The following is an 18,638-nucleotide window of genomic DNA, read 5'->3' as shown; positions in this document are numbered from 1 at the left end:
GAGGGTGAAACCGTGGAGGACAAAAGACCTGGTTGCATGCACACACATTCCTTGGCTGCAGATGGATGTCTGCAGTCAAAAACAAAGCAGGCGAAATTGAAGCTTTGCATAAAGCACATGAAAACCCTTTTTTTGTGGTAATCCACAGAACCCTGTGACTTTGAGCTTTGAATATGTTTAATCATTTTGCGACAGCGGACATTCATGTGTGAACAGGTTTAATAATCAGCGGCAGCGGCCATTAATGTGTGAACAGGTTTGATCAACAGAGGTGTGACACGTCTCTGTGTAAGCAGGAAAGCCAATGTTGTTGTAAGTGGCTGCATTTCCTTCTGAATAACATCTGACTTGATGAATTATGTCAAACAGCCCTTGCATGTGTGCGTGCTACACAGACCCTCCCAGAATTCACCATAGGGAAGAACAAAAAATAGAGAAAGTTAAAAGAAAAGTCATCGGGGGGGGGGGGGGGGTATAATCTGTCGGATGCACTGCATGTAGGAGCAATAGGTGTGTGTGTTGGGCAGTTGGGTCGGTTTGGCGGTCAGCCATGTGTAGGTGGGCGAGCCAGCTCTATGAGTCTGTCCAGAGCTAGGTGGGCCGGTTTTTCCGCCAACGTCAACCACAAAGATTTTGTCACCTGTTTTCAGGACACGAAAGGGGCTGTCATAAGGGGCTGTAGTGGTCCTTTGGGTGCTGCAGGATGAATAAAAACATAATCCACTGATTTCATGCGTTGGGCCACATAGGTCCCTGACACAGTCTGCTGTCCCGCCATGCCTGAAGAAATCCCCCTACCAAGAAATCCCCAATAACAAACCTCAACGACTACAGGCCTGTTGCGCTCACATCGGTGGTGATGAAGTGTTTTGAAAAACTGGTTAGAAGTCACATTATGTCATTCATAACCCCCATTCAAGACCCATACCAATTTGTTTATAAGGCCAACAGGTCAACAGAGGTGGGGTGGGGGCTTGGGGGATCTGTGTGGAAAGGGTCAGGGTCTTCTGTATCCTGGGAGTCCACATAGATGACAAACTGACCTGGGACAGAAACACCACGCACTCGGTAAAGAAGGCACAGAGAAGACTCCACTTTCTGAGAATCCTCAGGAAAAATAACATAAACCAGAGATTGCTTGTGTCTTTTTACCGCTCTACCATGGAGAGCATCCTCACATACTGTCTCTGTACGTGGTTTGCCAGCTGCACGGTGGCAAACAGGAAAGAGCTCCAGAGGGTTACCAAAATGCAGAGAAGATCACTGGGTGGCTTCTACCACTCTGGGGGATCTTCATGGCTCTTACTGTCTCAGAAGAGCCAACACCATCCTAAAGGACTCATCCCACCCTGACCACTCTCTGTCTGAGCTACTGCCATCAGGCAGATGGTACAGGACCATTAAAGCAAGTACAAATAGACTGAAAAACAGTTTCCACCCAACTGCTGTTAGAGCTTTGAATGACACTGGAACCAAATAGGCAGGTCACATGCCACACTTGAGTGCAATATGTTTTTTGTGCAATATCCACAGTTTTGTATATACTTTTCTCTTTTTTATATGCAGTCTCTTTTTTGCTACTACATTCTTATAATTTTTTTCTCTTTCTTTTTTTTTTTTAATTTGCCCTCTGGGCATACCTCTTTCATTCAGTTAAATTTTATGTTTGTTTTTTTTTCTTCTCCAGACCTTTAAAGTCTCCGTGTGGCTTCTCAGGTTTATATTTGCACTGAAAGGCTTACACCTTACCTTTCGCCTCAACACTGCATTTAATCTATTATTAGACTCTATTGGCTTTGCTCAAAAAGTAAATGAGTCCACCCACCACTTTAATCATATCTTAGATCTTGTTCTGACTTATGGTATGGAAATAGAAGACTTAACAGTATTCCCTGAAAACTCCCTTCTGTCTGATCATTTTTTAATAACATTTACATTTACTCTGATGGACTACCCAGCAGTAGGGAATGAGTTTCATTACACTAGAAGTCTTTCAGAAAGCGCTGTAACTAGGTTTAAGGATATGATTCCTTCTTTATGTTCTCTAATGCCATATAACAACACAGTGCAGAGTAGCTACCTAAACTCTGTAAGGGAGATAGAGTATCTCGTCAATAGTTTTACATCCTCATTGAAGACAACTTTGGATGCTGTAGCTCCTCTGAAAAAGAGAGCTTTAAATCAGAAGTGTCTGACTCCATGGTATAACTCTCAAACTCGTAGCTTAAAGCAGATAACCCGTAAGTTGGAGAGGAAATGGCGTCTCACTAATTTAGAAGATCTTCACTTAGCCTGGAAAAAGAGTCTGTTGCTCTATAAAAAAGCCCTCCGTAAAGCTAGGACATCTTTCTACTCATCACTAATTGAAGAAAATAAGAACAACCCCAGGTTTCTTTTCAGCACTGTAGCCAGGCTGACAAAGAGTCAGAGCTCTATTGAGCTGAGTATTCCATTATCTTTAACTAGTAATGAGTTCATGACTTTCTTTGCTAACAAAATTTTAACTATTAGAGAAAAAATTACTCATAACCATCCCAAAGACGTATCGTTATCTTTGGCTGCTTTCAGTGATGCCGGTATTTGGTTAGACTCTTTCTCTCCGATTGTTCTGTCTGAGTTATTTTCATTAGTTACTTCATCCAAACCATCAACATGTTTATTAGACCCCATTCCTACCAGGCTGCTCAAGGAAGCCCTACCATTATTTAATGCTTCAATCTTAAATATGATCAATCTATCTTTGTTAGTTGGCTATGTACCACAGGCTTTTAAGGTGGCAGTAATTAAACCATTACTTAAAAAGCCATCACTTGACCCAGCTATCTTAGCTAATTATAGGCCAATCTCCAACCTTCCTTTTCTCTCAAAAATTCTTGAAAGGGTAGTTGTAAAACAGCTAACTGATCATCTGCAGAGGAATGGTCTATTTGAAGAGTTTCAGTCAGGTTTTAGAATTCATCATAGTACAGAAACAGCATTAGTGAAGGTTACAAATGATCTTCTTATGGCCTCGGACAGTGGACTCATCTCTGTGCTTGTTCTGTTAGACCTCAGTGCTGCTTTTGATACTGTTGACCATAAAATTTTATTACAGAGATTAGAGCATGCCATAGGTATTAAAGGCACTGCACTGCGGTGGTTTGAATCATATTTGTCTAATAGATTACAATTTGTTCATGTAAATGGGGAATCTTCTTCACAGACTAAAGTTAATTATGGAGTTCCACAAGGTTCTGTGCTAGGACCAATTTTATTCACTTTATATATGCTTCCCTTAGGCAGTATTATTAGACGGTATTGCTTAAATTTTCATTGTTACGCAGATGATACCCAGCTTTATCTATCCATGAAGCCAGAGGACACACACGAATTAGCTAAACTGCAGGATTGTCTTACAGACATAAAGACATGGATGACCTCTAATTTCCTGCTTTTAAACTCAGATAAAACTGAAGTTATTGTACTTGGCCCCACAAATCTTAGAAACATGGTGTCTAACCAGATCCTTACTCTGGATGGCATTACCCTGACCTCTAGTAATACTGTGAGAAATCTTGGAGTCATTTTTGATCAGGATATGTCATTCAAAGCGCATATTAAACAAATATGTAGGACTGCTTTTTTGCATTTACGCAATATCTCTAAAATCAGAAAGGTCTTGTCTCAGAGTGATGCTGAAAAACTAATTCATGCATTTATTTCCTCTAGGCTGGACTATTGTAATTCATTATTATCAGGTTGTCCTAAAAGTTCCCTAAAAAGCCTTCAGTTAATTCAAAATGCTGCAGCTAGAGTGCTGACGGGGACTAGAAGGAGAGAGCATATCTCACCCATATTGGCCTCTCTTCATTGGCTTCCTGTTAATTCTAGAATAGAATTTAAAATTCTTCTTCTTACTTATAAGGTTTTGAATAATCAGGTCCCATCTTATCTTAGGGACCTCGTAGTACCATATCACCCCAATAGAGCGCTTCGCTCTCAGACTGCAGGCTTACTTGTAGTTCCTAGGGTTTGTAAGAGTAGAATGGGAGGCAGAGCCTTCAGCTTTCAGGCTCCTCTCCTGTGGAACCAGCTCCCAATTCAGATCAGGGAGACAGACACCCTCTCTACTTTTAAGATTAGGCTTAAAACTTTCCTTTTTGCTAAAGCTTATAGTTAGGGCTGGATCAGGTGACCCTGAACCATCCCTTAGTTATGCTGCTATAGACGTAGACTGCTGGGGGGTTCCCATGATGCACTGTTTCTTTCTCTTTTTGCTCTGTATGCACCACTCTGCATTTAATCATTAGTGATCGATCTCTGCTCCCCTCCACAGCATATCTTTTCCTGGTTCTCTCCCTCAGCCCCAACCAGTCCCAGCAGAAGACTGCCCCTCCCTGAGCCTGGTTCTGCTGGAGGTTTCTTCCTGTTAAAAGGGAGTTTTTCCTTCCCACTGTAGCCAAGTGCTTGCTCACAGGGGGTCGTTTTGACCGTTGGGGTTTTACATCATTATTGTATGGCCTTGCCTTACAATATAAAGCGCCTTGGGGCAACTGTTTGTTGTGATTTGGCGCTATATAAAAAAAAAATTGATTGATTGATTGATTGACTTTGTTACAAATAAAATATCTGTATCTGTAAACGCCTGGCATATTTACCTTTATTTCATGCCTGTTTCTTTCCGAATGTCTCTATATGTAACAGGTAGAACAAAATAGACTAACATCAAGTCTGTGTGAGACATCAACGGGGCCATTTTGCACGTGTGGCGGAAGAGGTCCTCCTCATGCTGTTAGTAGCTCAGCATGCAGGTGTATTTACAAGTGCAGTGGTGTTTGTGCAAGCTTTTACATGCAAACCTTGAGTAAATCAGGCCTTAAATGTGTCAAAGATCACACCAGAATGGTGGTGGGTGTGGCTATCACCCCATAACTTGTCACAAACTAAAAGGTTGGGCACTGAAACCTGATAAGGCAGTGGTTCGTCTACCATGTATCTACCTGACTGAAGTAGACCAGATTTTATCACATTATTGCCTGAGCAACGAGAAAGTGAACTGAACCTACGGACCAAATGTGAATAACATGACATACAGTTCATTTCCTAAACCGGGTAACAGGCGCGGTGCCCTCTTATTTTCAGTCTGTGGTTTTTTACCACAAGTTAAGTCTGGGAGGATGTACTGACGCTGTACTTTGCCACATCTGGAACACCACAGAGCTGCCTTTGTTCCTGGATGGCAACCACCCAAAGAGATAACTGGACCACACCTCTCAAATAAACCAGTCTGTTTAACAGTGCAGAAAGTCAACAAAACTGACAACAGGTCTGCTGGTCTGTTGCTACAGGTACCAAAGTTAAATAATATGCAAATAATGAATGTTTATGAGTGCAATGGTAGAAATATTTCACTGAATGAAAGATTCTTTCCATTGCACATTCATTATTTGATTCAAATAACACCTAAAATAGATCTTTGCCATTTGATATTTTATTCATTTATAAACAAGAGAAAAGGGACTTACGCCCTTCCTGGTCCTACAGTGTCCACCAAAGCTTGGCAGTGAGACAGAGATACTCCTTCAGGTGTCATCTGAAGCAGCCTGCTGTGCCCTAGTGGCTCCCCCCGGCCTGCGTGGCTCTGCCACACTACTTTCTGAGGAACACCCACCCCCCTCCGCCCTCGAGCCCCCTTGGTGCGTCCAGCCTTCCCGTCCATTTCCCAGTAAGCCTGGGCACTGTGCCGGGCCATTGTTTTTTTTTTAAGCTAAGCGCCATTGCCGCTAGTGTGGGCGTGTGGCAGTGTGCAATATTACAAAACGTATAGAACCAAAATTGCACTGTAAATGGAACCCAGTGGCATAATTCATATCACGTGACATAAAACCACCAATCAAATGACAAGGATCTATTTAGGCGTTATATCTCTTAACTTAACTGACTTCACTTTTCCTGTTTCTTTTCAAGAGGTCTTTGGACTCAAACAGAGACCTTGGATTGATCTACAGAGCAAAAAGAAGTGTATTGTAAGAACATTATTATATGCACAGATAAATACACCTTTCAATAAAAAAATCTCATAAGAATCCTTGAGATTACTACACCAAATGGATGTAGGTGTTATGGTATTCACAACTGATTCCTTACAGTGTAGAACATTATAATGCAGTCAGTGATATGATATTTAACAAATAGATTCTACTTTGCAGTGATTGTGTACTCTGATAGCACCCAGATGACATCAAAATCTGGTAGGAACAAAGACACGTGCTACCAGCCGCACGTATGACTGATGTACTTATGATTTATCATGTTTCGATGTCCTTTGCATTACAAATGTTCATGTATACACACACCGCCAAACGGAATTTATTTGTTTTATACAAAAGCCTCTGGAGCCCGGAGGGTTTTGAACATGTGCATCATACTCAAGGCCACCGGCTGATTTTGACCATGTGTGGACTCTCGCAGATGGCTGTCAGAATGTGTTGGAACTGAAATCCCACACTTTTCGGATGTGTGCCGATTCATCATTCTGACACCATTCTGTGTGATTCTGGCTATCCGGGGGTATAAGTTACTGTAAAGTGGTTTGGAAAGTAAGTAAGCACAACAAATGGTAAGTGAGCACAATAAATAGAATTTATGCATACGAGGTCTGTCCATAAAGTATAGGTCCTTTTTATTTTTTTCAAAAACTATATGGATTTCATACATATGTTTTTACGTCAGACATGCTTGAACCCTCGTGCGCATGCGTGAGTTTTTCCACGCCTGTCGGTGACGTCATTCGCCTGTGAGCACTCCTTGTGGGAGGAGTCGTCCAGCCCCTCGTCAGAATTCCTTTGTCTGAGAAGTTGCTGAGAGACTGGCGCTTTGTTTGATCAAAATTTTTTCTAAACCTGTGAGGCACATCGAAGTGGACACGGTTCGAAAAATTAAGCTGGTTTTCGGTGAAAATGTTAACGGCTGATGAGAGATTTGAGGTGATACTGTCGCTTTAAGGACTTCCCACGGAGCAGGACGTCGTGCAGCGCTCCCAGGCGCCGTCGTCAGCCTGTTTCAAGCTGGAAACCTCCACATTTCAGGCTCTATTGATCCAGGACGTCGTGAGAGAACAGAGAAGTTTCAGAAGAAGTCGGTTTCAGCATTTTATCCGGATATTCCACTGTTAAAGGAGATTTTTTTAATGAAAGACGTGTGGACGGATTGCAGCGTCGGCTCACAGCCGCCGCGACGCTCCGCCACAGGAAAAACACCTCCGTTGGAAGCCTTAAGAACAAGTTGAAACATGTCCAGCTGTTAAACAATTTCTCATATACTCACTCCACTGAAAGCCATCAAAAGCCGCCTGGATTTTACAAATGGTTATCAACACGGAGGTGTTTTTCCTGTGCCGCCGCACCGCGCCGGCTGCGTCTCGACGCGCGGACCCGTCCACACGTCTTTCATTAAAAAAATCTCCTTTAACAGTGGAATATCCGGATAAAATACTGAAACCGACTTCTTCTGAAACTTCTCTGTTCTCTCACAACGTCCTGGATCAATAGAGCCTGAAATGTGGAGGTTTTCAGCTTGAAACAGGCTGACGACGGCGCCTGAGAGCGCTGCGCGACGTCCCGCTCCGTGGGAAGTCCTTAAAGCGACAGAATCACCTCAAAATCTCTCATCAGCCGTTAAACTTTTCACCGAAAACCAGCTTAATTTTTTGAACCGTGTCCACTTCGATGTGCCTCACAGGTTTAGAAAAAACTTTGATCAAACAAAGCGCCAGTCTCTCAGCAACTTCTCAGACAAAGGAATTCCGACGAGGGGCTGGACGACTCCTCCCACAAGGAGTGCTCACAGGCGAATGACGTCACCGACAGGCGTGGAAAAACTCACGCATGCGCGCGAGGGTTCAAGCATGTCTGACGTAAAAACATATGAATGAAATCCATATAGTTTTTGAAAAAATAAAAAGGACCTATACTTTATTGACAGCCCTCGTATATTATTATGTAATATGCATATGTCATGGACATGAACGAGTAAAGCTCTTCAGCATCTCACCAGGTCATTTAGGTCCTTCAGACTTTTTTTTTGAGTAAATGCTTCAGGGGAGCATTAGCATGGCTAAAACCTTTCAGCTTCGGGGGGGGGGGGGTTCCCCCCCAGACCCCCACCTTTTTAAGCATTGTCATTTTTTGCCTTTCAGCTGACCTCTCTAATTACAGCCCCCTTAACCCCTGCCACTTTAAGCATTTACATTAATATTCAAAGTTTTCAGCTAGTTGACAGTAGGGCTGTACAATTTGGCCAGATTATCATATATCAATATTATCATGTCAATATGATATACGATATGACTATGATTTCACACAAAGTGCAGCAACAGTGAAAATTAAACATTCTTAAACAAAAGAGTAATAATACCACACTCATTTTGCACTCATCATCAGGTTAGGATATTGTGCCTGTTATGTGTCGGACGCGGGCGGAGAACCGACCAGCGTTTGAAGGACCCAGTATAAAATAAGCAGAGCACGGTACAAAGGATAACAGAATTTAATAAACATAACAGTGATGTGCAGAACAAATAAGTGCGCGGTCTGGCGAGGTGGAAAGACGGTGCGCTCCCAGCAGCACAAACGGTCTGGAGCCAGAACAATTCAGACCCAAGGACCCCGCCGACACCCCCCAGGTGGCCGCGACCAACCGAGTCTGTGAAAGAAGGAACCATAATGTGAGTCCACCACTCCACACACAGAGAGACCACTCAAAGGTGTACATAAACAGCAAACACTTCCTGGCTTAATCACCAATCAGCTTCCCACCCTGCAGGCATGGAATTTCCAAGGCACTGAATGTCTTGGACTTTATTTACATCAACTATGAAGAAATACAAAGGTTTCTTTCACCAAAACATCAAATCTCAGCTTTCATCTCAAATGTACTTTCTGTCAAATTGTAGCTGAACTGTCAAGTCTTCTTTTTAAGAAAATCCTCCTCTACACCACTTCAAGGAAGCTGGATTCTATTTTTTAATTAATTTATATCAAGTTGGAGAGATTTACTTAAGGAAGAGTTAAGGAAGTTAAAATGTTAAAATGTGTGAAATACCAAGTGTTCCAATCCTTTTAGGGCAATTGAGAAACACTGAGGAGCAGCAACTTACATCTCATATATAGTGCAGCAGAAAAGACAATATTTAGAGTGGAATCCTGCAAATGGTGATACAAGCATCAAATTCAGCACAAATAATCCATAGACATGAATTCTTTTGAAAAACCGAATGGCCTCTTGAATTTTCAATAGGCAGCCGGGTAGGGGTCAATTGAAGAATTACACAGGGGTCAAAATTAAAAGATGCTCCAGTCATATAGAAAACTACACCACATTATTTACCTGATCATAAAGATTCCAAAAAGGTATAGTTTGGACAATCTGAATGACAGACTGAATGCTATGGAGTTATGAGGTAAAAGCAGCAAGAATGGTGATAAAGGTCAGTTTCAGTTTGTACAGAGGTCAAAAGTTAAAGTTACTACAATTTTGGTAAAAAAAAAAAAAAAAGATGCAAATTATTGGTTGTTAATTGGGTTTTAAAAAATAACAGTTTGCATCATGTGTCATGCTTAGTTCATGTCATAGAACCCAATGGACATTGACCTTGTTTGACCTTTACTTTGGAGAACAAGCAATCAGCACTGTCAAAACTATTCAATTTATTAATACTATTAACTCAACCAATAATTTGCATCACTTTTTACCAAAATTACAGCACCTCTTTACCTTTACAAACCTGTACAAACTGAAATTGACCTTTGTCACCATTCTTACTGTTATTACCCCAAATAAAACTCCATAACATTCAGTCATAGATAGTCCAAACTATACCTTTGGAATCTTTATAATAAGATAAGTAACGTGATGTAGTTTTCAATTTGATTGGAGCATTTTTAAATTTTGACCCCTGTGTAATTCTTCAATTGACCCCTACCTGGCCGCCTATTGAAAATTCAAGTGGCCAGTCCGTTTTTTTTGTTTTTGTTTTTTTTTTTTAAGTGTAGTGTCTAAGCTGTATTTGTGCTGAATTTGACGCTTGTATCACCATTTGAAGGACTGTTTCAGATATCTGCTGCACTAATAAGCCAACAGAGATCAGAAGTCCATAGTTCAGACGTGTCCAGTTCAAATCTGAGGCAAACATTTTTCTTCTTCTACTAAGGTGGATTAGAACATTTTGTGGTACACAGCACCAACTACTGGACAGGAGGAACCTAGCAACTAGGCGTGTGGTGTCGCCGTGACATGTCAGTCATCTGTGTCCAATCAGATTTCGTGACGTGGTCAAGTTTTGGTTCCTATTTGTAACCATCACCCTTACCACAGCCCCATGGCCACTCCCGTGGCACCCCAAATTTTGTGATACCATCACAAAAATCTATATTTTGTGACGCTATCATGGACTACTATGTTATAGTTACCACTGGCTTCTATTTTACAGTATGTCACCAATATATTTCATGTTTTGTGTGGTCAACCTCATGTCCCTCATTGGTCTTCTTCCAGGATGGTCACTCATTCTGAGAACTGTCTACTTGTCATGGATTTCCACATACAGCATCTGTTTGTATTCCTATAACTGAAGTCCAAGATATATTGAGTGACATGGAAATGTTCATGTATCCATTGTCTGAATTGTCTCAAGAAAATTGGCTTTAACAGTCATAATTTAATTCTTATATTTAGAATAAACTGCCTCCATCCAAACCTTTTTTTTGGAAGGTCTTTGCAGGCTTCAAATGCAGGAATGGATGTATGATAGAGTTGTATGTAAAAGTTTGTGCAACCCTGATGATTTCCATGATTTTCCTTTATAAATCATTGATTGTTTGGATCAGCAATTTCAGTTAAATATGTTGGGAAGGTGTCGTAGCACAGACCCACAACAGGGGGCGCAAATGAACGGACAATGAGTAAGCCAAAAGGTAACAATTTAATGTTGTGACAACACACAAAATTTGTAAAGTCAATTAACACCAGGTGACGTGTGGGCAGGCTCGAAGATAGAAGACCCCCGACGAGAGAGAAGCCGCGTCCCACACGGCTTCCACCACCAACGGTCTGAAGAACACCGGAGCCGCCAAGTCCCGTATCCCCAGGTGGCCTCTGTCTTCGGCTGTTGACCCTGGTACTGCTGGCAGAAAGCAGAGATAAGATGAATGAGTGTAAGTCCGCACACTCAGTGGTCCACGATCTGTACACAGTTAGGAGGGAGAACCTCCACCTACAAATCACACACTCGTGCAGCTCCTGATTAACCACTTATCTGTTTGGAGTGTGAGGCGCAGTCGTCGCAGTCACACCAAACGCCAAAATCCCAGATAAGGGAACAACCACAGGACAACGGCTGCAAATGAGATTAGATTGTTACACAACGTGTCAGTCAGCAGAGAAATTACCTCTTGGTAGTCGATTTCTCGGCGGGGAGGTGGAGTTACAGTCCGGCTTATGTAGTGGTGTAGATGAGTGACAGCTGGTGCGATGAGTGACAGCTGTCACTTCTTCTGGGTCTGGCGCCCTCTCGTGCTTGGAGCCCGCACTCCAAGCAGGGCGCCCTCTGGTGGTGGTGGGCCAGCAGTACCTCCTCTTCAGTGGCCCACATAACAGGACCCCCCCCCTCAACGGGCGCCTCCTGGCGCCCGACCAGGCTTGTCCGGGTGTCTTGCGTAGAACTCGGCCAGGAGGGCCGGGTCCAGGATGAAGCTCCTCTTCACCCAGGAGCGTTCTTCAGGTCCATACCCCTCCCAGTCCACCAGGTATTGGATCCCCCGGCCCTTACGACGGACGTCCAGGAGCCTGCGGACCATCCAAGCAGGCTCCCCGTCGATGATCCGGGCAGGAGGCGGCGTAGGTCCAGGTGCACAGAGGGGCGAGGTGCGGTATGGCTTGATGCGGGACACGTGGAATACAGGGTGGATCCGCAGTGAAGCCGGGAGTCGGAGCTTCACTGCGGCCGGGTTGATGATCTTGAGGATTTGAAATGGTCCAATGTATCTGTCCTTTAACTTAGGGGAGTCCACACAGAGGGGGATGTCCTTTGTTGAAAGCCACACCTCCTGCCCGGGCCGGTATGTGGGGGCCGGGGAACGTCAACGGTCCGCATGGGTCTTAGCCCTCGTCCGGGCCTTCAATAGGGCAGAGCGGGCGGTCCGCCACACCCGGCGGCACCTCCTGAGGTGGGCCTGGACCGAGGGCACACCGACCTCTCCCTCCACCAGCGGGAACAATGGGGGCTGGTACCCCAACATGCCTCAAAAGGGGAGAGGCCGGTAGCAGACGAAACTTGGCTGTTGTGGGCATACTCGATCCAGGCCAGATGGTGACTCCAGGCCGCCGGATGCGCGGAGGTGACACACCGAAGGGCCTGCTCCAACTCCTGGTTGGCCCGCTCTGCCTGGCCATTGGTCTGGGGGTGGTACCCGGACGAGAGACTCACGGTGGCCCCCAGCTCCTTGCAGAAACTCTTCCACACCTGTGAAGAGAACTGGGGACCACGATCTGATACAACGTCCGATGGCATCCCATGCAGCCGCATGACGTGGTGGACCAGGAGGTCTGCCGTCTCCTGGGCCGTCGGGAGCTTCGGGAGGGCCACGAAGTGGGCCGCCTTGGAGAACCGGTCCACTATCGTGAGAATCACGGTGTTGCCCTGGGACGGCGGGAGGCCCGTGATGAAATCCAGGCCGATGTGAGACCAGGGGCGATGAGGCACTGGCAGGGGTTGGAGGAGGCCCGTCGTCCTCCGATGGTCTGCCTTGCCCCTGGCGCAGATGGTACAGGCCTGGACGTAGTCCCGGACGTTGGTTTCCAGGGACGCCCACCAGAAGCGCTGCTGGACTACTGCCACGGTCCTACGCACTCCGGGATGACAGGACAGCTTGGACCCGTGACAGAAGTCCAATACGGCAGCTCTAGCCTCTGGTGGGACGTACAGTCTGTTCTTGGGGCCAGTCCCCGGGTCCGGGCTCCTTGTCAGGGCCTCCCGGACGGTCTTCTCCACGTCCCAGGTGAGGGTGGCCACGACAGTGGACTCGGGGATGATGGTCTCGGTGGGGTTCGACAACCCCGCTTTGGCTTCTTCTTCGTGCACCGGGACAATGCATCTGATTTTTGGTTCTTGGTCCCGGGGCGATACGTGATCTGGAAGTCAAAGCGCCCGAAGAACAGAGACCAGCGGGCTTGCCTGGGGTTCAGCCGCTTGGCGGTCCGGATGTACTCCAGGTTCCGATGGTCTGTGAAAACCGTGAAGGGCAACGATGCCCCCTCCAGCAGGTGTCTCCACTCTTCAAGAGCCTCCTTCACCGCAAGAAGTTCCCGATTGCCGACGTCATAGTTCCGTTCAGCTGGGGTCAACCTGCGGGAATAAAAGGCACAAGGATGGAGAACTTTATCAGCCTCCACGCTCTGGGACAGCACGGCTCCTATCCCTGAGTCAGAGGTGTCCACTTCTACTATGTACTGGCGATCAGGATCAGGCTGCACCAGAACTGGTGCAGTCGAGAACCGGCGTTTCAACTCCTGGAACGCGGCTTCGCACCGATCCGACCAGGCGAAGGGGACCTTGGTGGAGGTCAGGGCAGTCAGGGGGCTAACTACCTGACTGTAACCTTTAATGAACCTCCTGTAAAAATTTGCAAAGCCGAGGAACTGCTGTAGTTTCCTGCGGCTTGTTGGTTGGGGCCACTCTCTCACCGCCGCAACCTTAGCCGGATCAGGGGCGACGGAGTTGGAGGAGATGATGAACCCCAGGAAGGACAAAGAAGTGCGGTGGAACTCACACTTCTCGCCCTTCACAAACAGCCGGTTCTCCAACAACCGCTGTAGGACCTGACGTACATGCTGGACATGGGTCTCAGGGTCCGGGGAAAAGATGAGTATATCGTCCAGATATACGAAGACGAACCGATGCAGGAAGTCCCGCAAGACGTCATTTACCAAAGCTTGGAACGTCGCGGGGGCGTTAGTGAGACCGAACGGCATGACCAGGTACTCAAAATGACCTAACGGGGTGTTGAATGCCGTCTTCCATTCGTCTCCCTTCCAGATCCGAACCAGGTGGTACGCGTTTCTAAGATCCAATTTCGTAAAGATTTGGGCTCCATGCAGGGGCGTGAACACTGAATCCAACAGAGGTAACGGGTATCGGTTGCGAACCGTGATCTTGTTCAGCCCTCTGTAATCAATGCATGGACGGAGTCCGCCGCCTTTTTTACCCACAAAAAAGAAACCAGCACCCATCGGGGAGGTGGAGTTCCGGATCAGCCCGGCAGCTAAGGAGTCCCGGATGTAGGTCTCCATTGATTCGCGTTCCGGACGTGAGAGGTTGTACAACCTACTGGACGGGTACTCAGCGCCCGGGACCAAATCGATGGCGCAATCATACGGTCGGTGCGGAGGAAGAGTGAGCGCCAGATCTTTGCTGAAAACGTCAGCAAGATCATGGTACTCCTTTGGCACCGCCGATAGATTGGGGGGAACTTTGACCTCCTCATTAGTCGTAGTGCCGGGAGGAACCGAGGATCCTAAACACTCCCGGTGGCAGGTTTCGCTCCACTGCGTGACAACCCCGGACGGCCAATCTATCCGGGGATTGTGCTTCACCATCCATGGAAAGCCCAAAATCACTCGGGAGGTAGATGGTGTTACATGGAACACTATCTCCTCCCTGTGATTCCCAGACACAACCAAAGTCACTGGTTGTGTCTGATGTGTGATTAATGGAAGCAGGGTGCCATCTAGTGCTCGCACCTGCAATGGTGCCGGCAGAGCCACCAGAGGGAGCCCTACTTCCTTTACCCATCTGCTGTCCAGCAGATTCCCTTCAGACCCCGTGTCTACCAGTGCTGGGGCGTGAAGGGTTAAATCCCCACAAAGGATTGTTACTGGGATTCGTGCAGATTTGCGGGGTTTTCCCGCATGTGTGTTATGGCCCACCCTTAGCCCAGTTTCTAAGGACGGGCGTTGTAGTTTGACTGTTTAGGGCAGTCCTTCTGCATGTGCTCGCAAGAGCCGCAGACAAAACACTCCCCGCGGGCCAGCCTCCTTTGTCTGACATTTGTTTTTACTTTGGCCCTGCTCGTGTCCATAGCCTCCTCAGCAGGGGGAGCTGTAGCCACACGGAGCTCTCTGGCAGTGTAGCGTGGGGACGACGTCACCTTGTCGGAACCGGAAGGGGGAGGGACGGCTCGTGCCCGATCACGCCCCCCGGCCTGCTCCCGACGATGCTCGTTTAAACGGTTGTCTAAGCGTATAACTAAATCGACAAGCCCGTCAAAATCCCGTGGTTCCTCCTTAGCCAGTAGGTGCTCCTTAAGGACCGGGGACAGTCCGTTTACAAAGGCGGCGCGGAGCGCAACGTTATTCCAGCCGGACCTCGCTGCCGCGATGCGGAAGTCGACTGCATACTCGGCTGTGCTACGGCGCCCCTGTCTCATCGACAGCAGCACGTTCGAAGCGGTCTCGCCTCTATTGGGATGATCAAACACTTGTTTGAACTCCCGTACAAACCCAGTATAAGACGTTAGGAGCCATGAATTCTGCTCCCAAAGCGCCGTGGCCCAGGCGCGTGCCTCTCCTCGAAGCAGATTAATAACATAAGCCACCCGGCTAGCGTCTGATGCGTACATGACAGGGCGCTGTGAAAAGACGAGCGAACACTGCATGAGGAAGTCCGCGCACGTCTCGACACAGCCCCCGTACGGTTCTGGAGGGCTTATGTATGCTTCAGGGGACGGTGGGGGGGTTCGTTGAACGACCAGTGGAACGTCTGATACAGGCCCAGGACCAGCCAGAGGAGTGGCTGCAGCAGCGCCCTGATCGCGCGCTTCCACCCTGGCGGTGAGAGCCTCCACCCATCCGATTAAGGAGGACATTCTGCTCGGTCACTAAATCTAACCGAGCCGTGAAGGCGGTTAAGATCTGCTGCAGCTCACTCAACACGCCTCCCGCTGACGCCTGCGCTCCTGGCTCTTCCATTGGCCGTTCAAGCTCGGGTTGACGCCCCTCGGAATCCATGACGATGGCCGAGAAATCCTGTTGGGAAGGTGTCGTAGCACGGACCCACAACAGGGGGCGCAAATGAACGGACAATGAGTAAGCCAAAAGGTAACAATTTAATGTTGTGACAACACACAACTAAACACACAAAATTTGTAAAGTCAATTAACACCAGGTGACGTGTGGGCAGGCTCGAAGATAGAAGACCCCCGACGAGAGAGAAGCCGCGTCCCACACGGCTTCCACCACCAACGGTCTGAAGAACACCGGAGCCGCCAAGTCCTGTATCCCCAGGTGGCCTCTGTCTTCGGCTGTTGACCCTGGTACTGCTGACAGAAAGCAGAGACAAGATGAATGAGTGTAAGTCCGCACACTCAGTGGTCCACGATCTGTACACAGTTAGGAGGGAGAACCTCCACCTCCAAATCACACACTCGTGCAGCTCCTGATTAACCACTTATCTGTTTGGAGTGTGAGGCGCAGTCGTCGCAGTCACACCAAACGCCAAAATCCCAGATAAGGGAACAACCACAGGACAACGGCTGCAAATGAGATTAGATTGTTACACAACGTGTCAGTCAGCAGAGAAATTACCTCTTGGTAGTCGATTTCTCGGCGGGGAGGTGGAGTTACAGTCCGGCTTATGTAGTGGTGTAGATGAGTGACAGCTGGTGCGATGAGTGACAGCTGTCACTTCTTCTGGGTCTGGCGCACTCTCGTGCTTGGAGCCCGCACTCCAAGCAGGGCGCCCTCTGGTGGTGGTGGGCCAGCAGTACCTCCTCTTCAGCGGCCCACATAACATAAATATATCATATAGCAGACAAACACAGTGATATTTGAGAAGTGAAATGAAGCTTATAGGATTTCCAGAAAGTGTGCAATAATTCTTTAAACAAAATTAGGCAGGTGCATAAACTTCGGCACCCCAACAGAAAAAATACATCAGTATTAGGTAGATCATCCTTTTGCAGAAATAACAGCCTCTGAACACTTCCTATAGCTTCCAATGAGCAATAGCTTCCAATGATTGAACAATGTTCTCAAGAATCTGCTGATATTGACTAGAAGAGTATACTTTTTACTAAAATTGAGGAAGTATACTTGAAGGTGACTTTTTATAAACTATATTTTATATACTTAAGAATAGTATAGTGAAGTATACTTGGCTTATACTGAAAAGTATAAACAAAAGTCTAAGTCTAAGTACATTAATACTAAGACTTGCACTTATACTTTAATGGAGAGGTCTTTGTTTTTGAAATGTTTAAAAATATATCAAACATGTTTTCAACATGCTGTCTTGTGATTTTTTTAAATGCATTACACTTTTGTGTACATACAGTATGAGTAAACTTTAAGAATACTTTAAGGAGTATATTTTCAGTATATAAATAGTAAGCTACAAGTAATATGCCAAGCAAAATTAAAGTATAAAAAGTAAAGTAGTGAAGTAACCAATGTGTTTAAGTATACAATAATAAACTAAAAATAGGGACTCAAAGTATACAACTAGTACAATGGCAGTATATCGATAAGTGCACTTGTGGTATACTTTAAGCATAGGAGAGGGATATATCAATTACATTGATAAGTGTACGTGTGGTATACTTTAAGCATACAAGAAGGATATACCAAGTACACTGATAGTATATAGATGAGTGTACTTGTATACTTTAAAGTGTACTTTTGCAAACTTAAAATGAACTTTAAAATATACTTTTATAAAATTGAAATATTCCAATTTAGTCAGAAAAAGTATTAAATTTGTGTACTTTCTAGTATACTAACAGTACATGGTCTGTAGTATACTTGCTATACTTATACTGAAGCATACTTAATAAAATGAACTTTAAGTATACTACTTTTTGCTAAGGGAAGGGTAATTCCCCGTTAGGCAAGCTAGCGGGAACATCTTTTCAATCCAGACTTCATCTTGCTACAGTAACAAGTGTTTTTCTTGGAATGCTGTGCCATGCATACCGCCCCTTGTTATGTCCAAATAACTCAGTTTTGGTTTCATCAGTCCACAGCACCTAATTCCGAAATGAAGCTGGCTTGTCCAAATGTGCTTTAGCGTAACTCAAGCGACTCTGTTTTGTAGCGTGTATACAGAAAAGGCTACATCTGCATTACAGCATCACACAGCATCTCTTTGTGCAAAGTGCGCTGTATAGTTGAACGATGCACAGAGACACTATCTGGAGCAAGCTCATGTTGTAGGTTTTTGAAGCAGGTTTGTGGGTTAACTATGACTATTCTCACCATCCTTCACTTCACCTTATCTGAGATTTTTCTTGGCCTGCCACTTCGGGCCTTAACTAGTACTGTGCCTGTGGTCTTCCACTTCCTCAATATGTTCCTCACAGTGGAAAGTGACAGCTGAAATCTCTGAGATAGCTTTTTGTATCCTTCCCCTAAACCATGATGTTGAACAATCTTTGTTTTCAGGTCATTTGAGAGTTGTTTAGAGGCTTCCGTGTTGCCACTCAGTAGAGCAGATGCAAAGAGGAGAAACAGTTGTATATGGCCACTTTAAACACCCTTTCTCATGACTGGATTCACCTGTGTAAGAAGGTCAAAGGTCAGCGAGCTTACCAAACCAATTTTGTGTTCCA

The sequence above is a fragment of the Thalassophryne amazonica genome, chromosome 12, assembly GCF_902500255.1.
Source record: "Thalassophryne amazonica chromosome 12, fThaAma1.1, whole genome shotgun sequence".
Lineage (NCBI taxonomy): Eukaryota > Metazoa > Chordata > Actinopteri > Batrachoidiformes > Batrachoididae > Thalassophryne > Thalassophryne amazonica.
Note: the sequence above shows the minus strand (reverse complement) of the source record.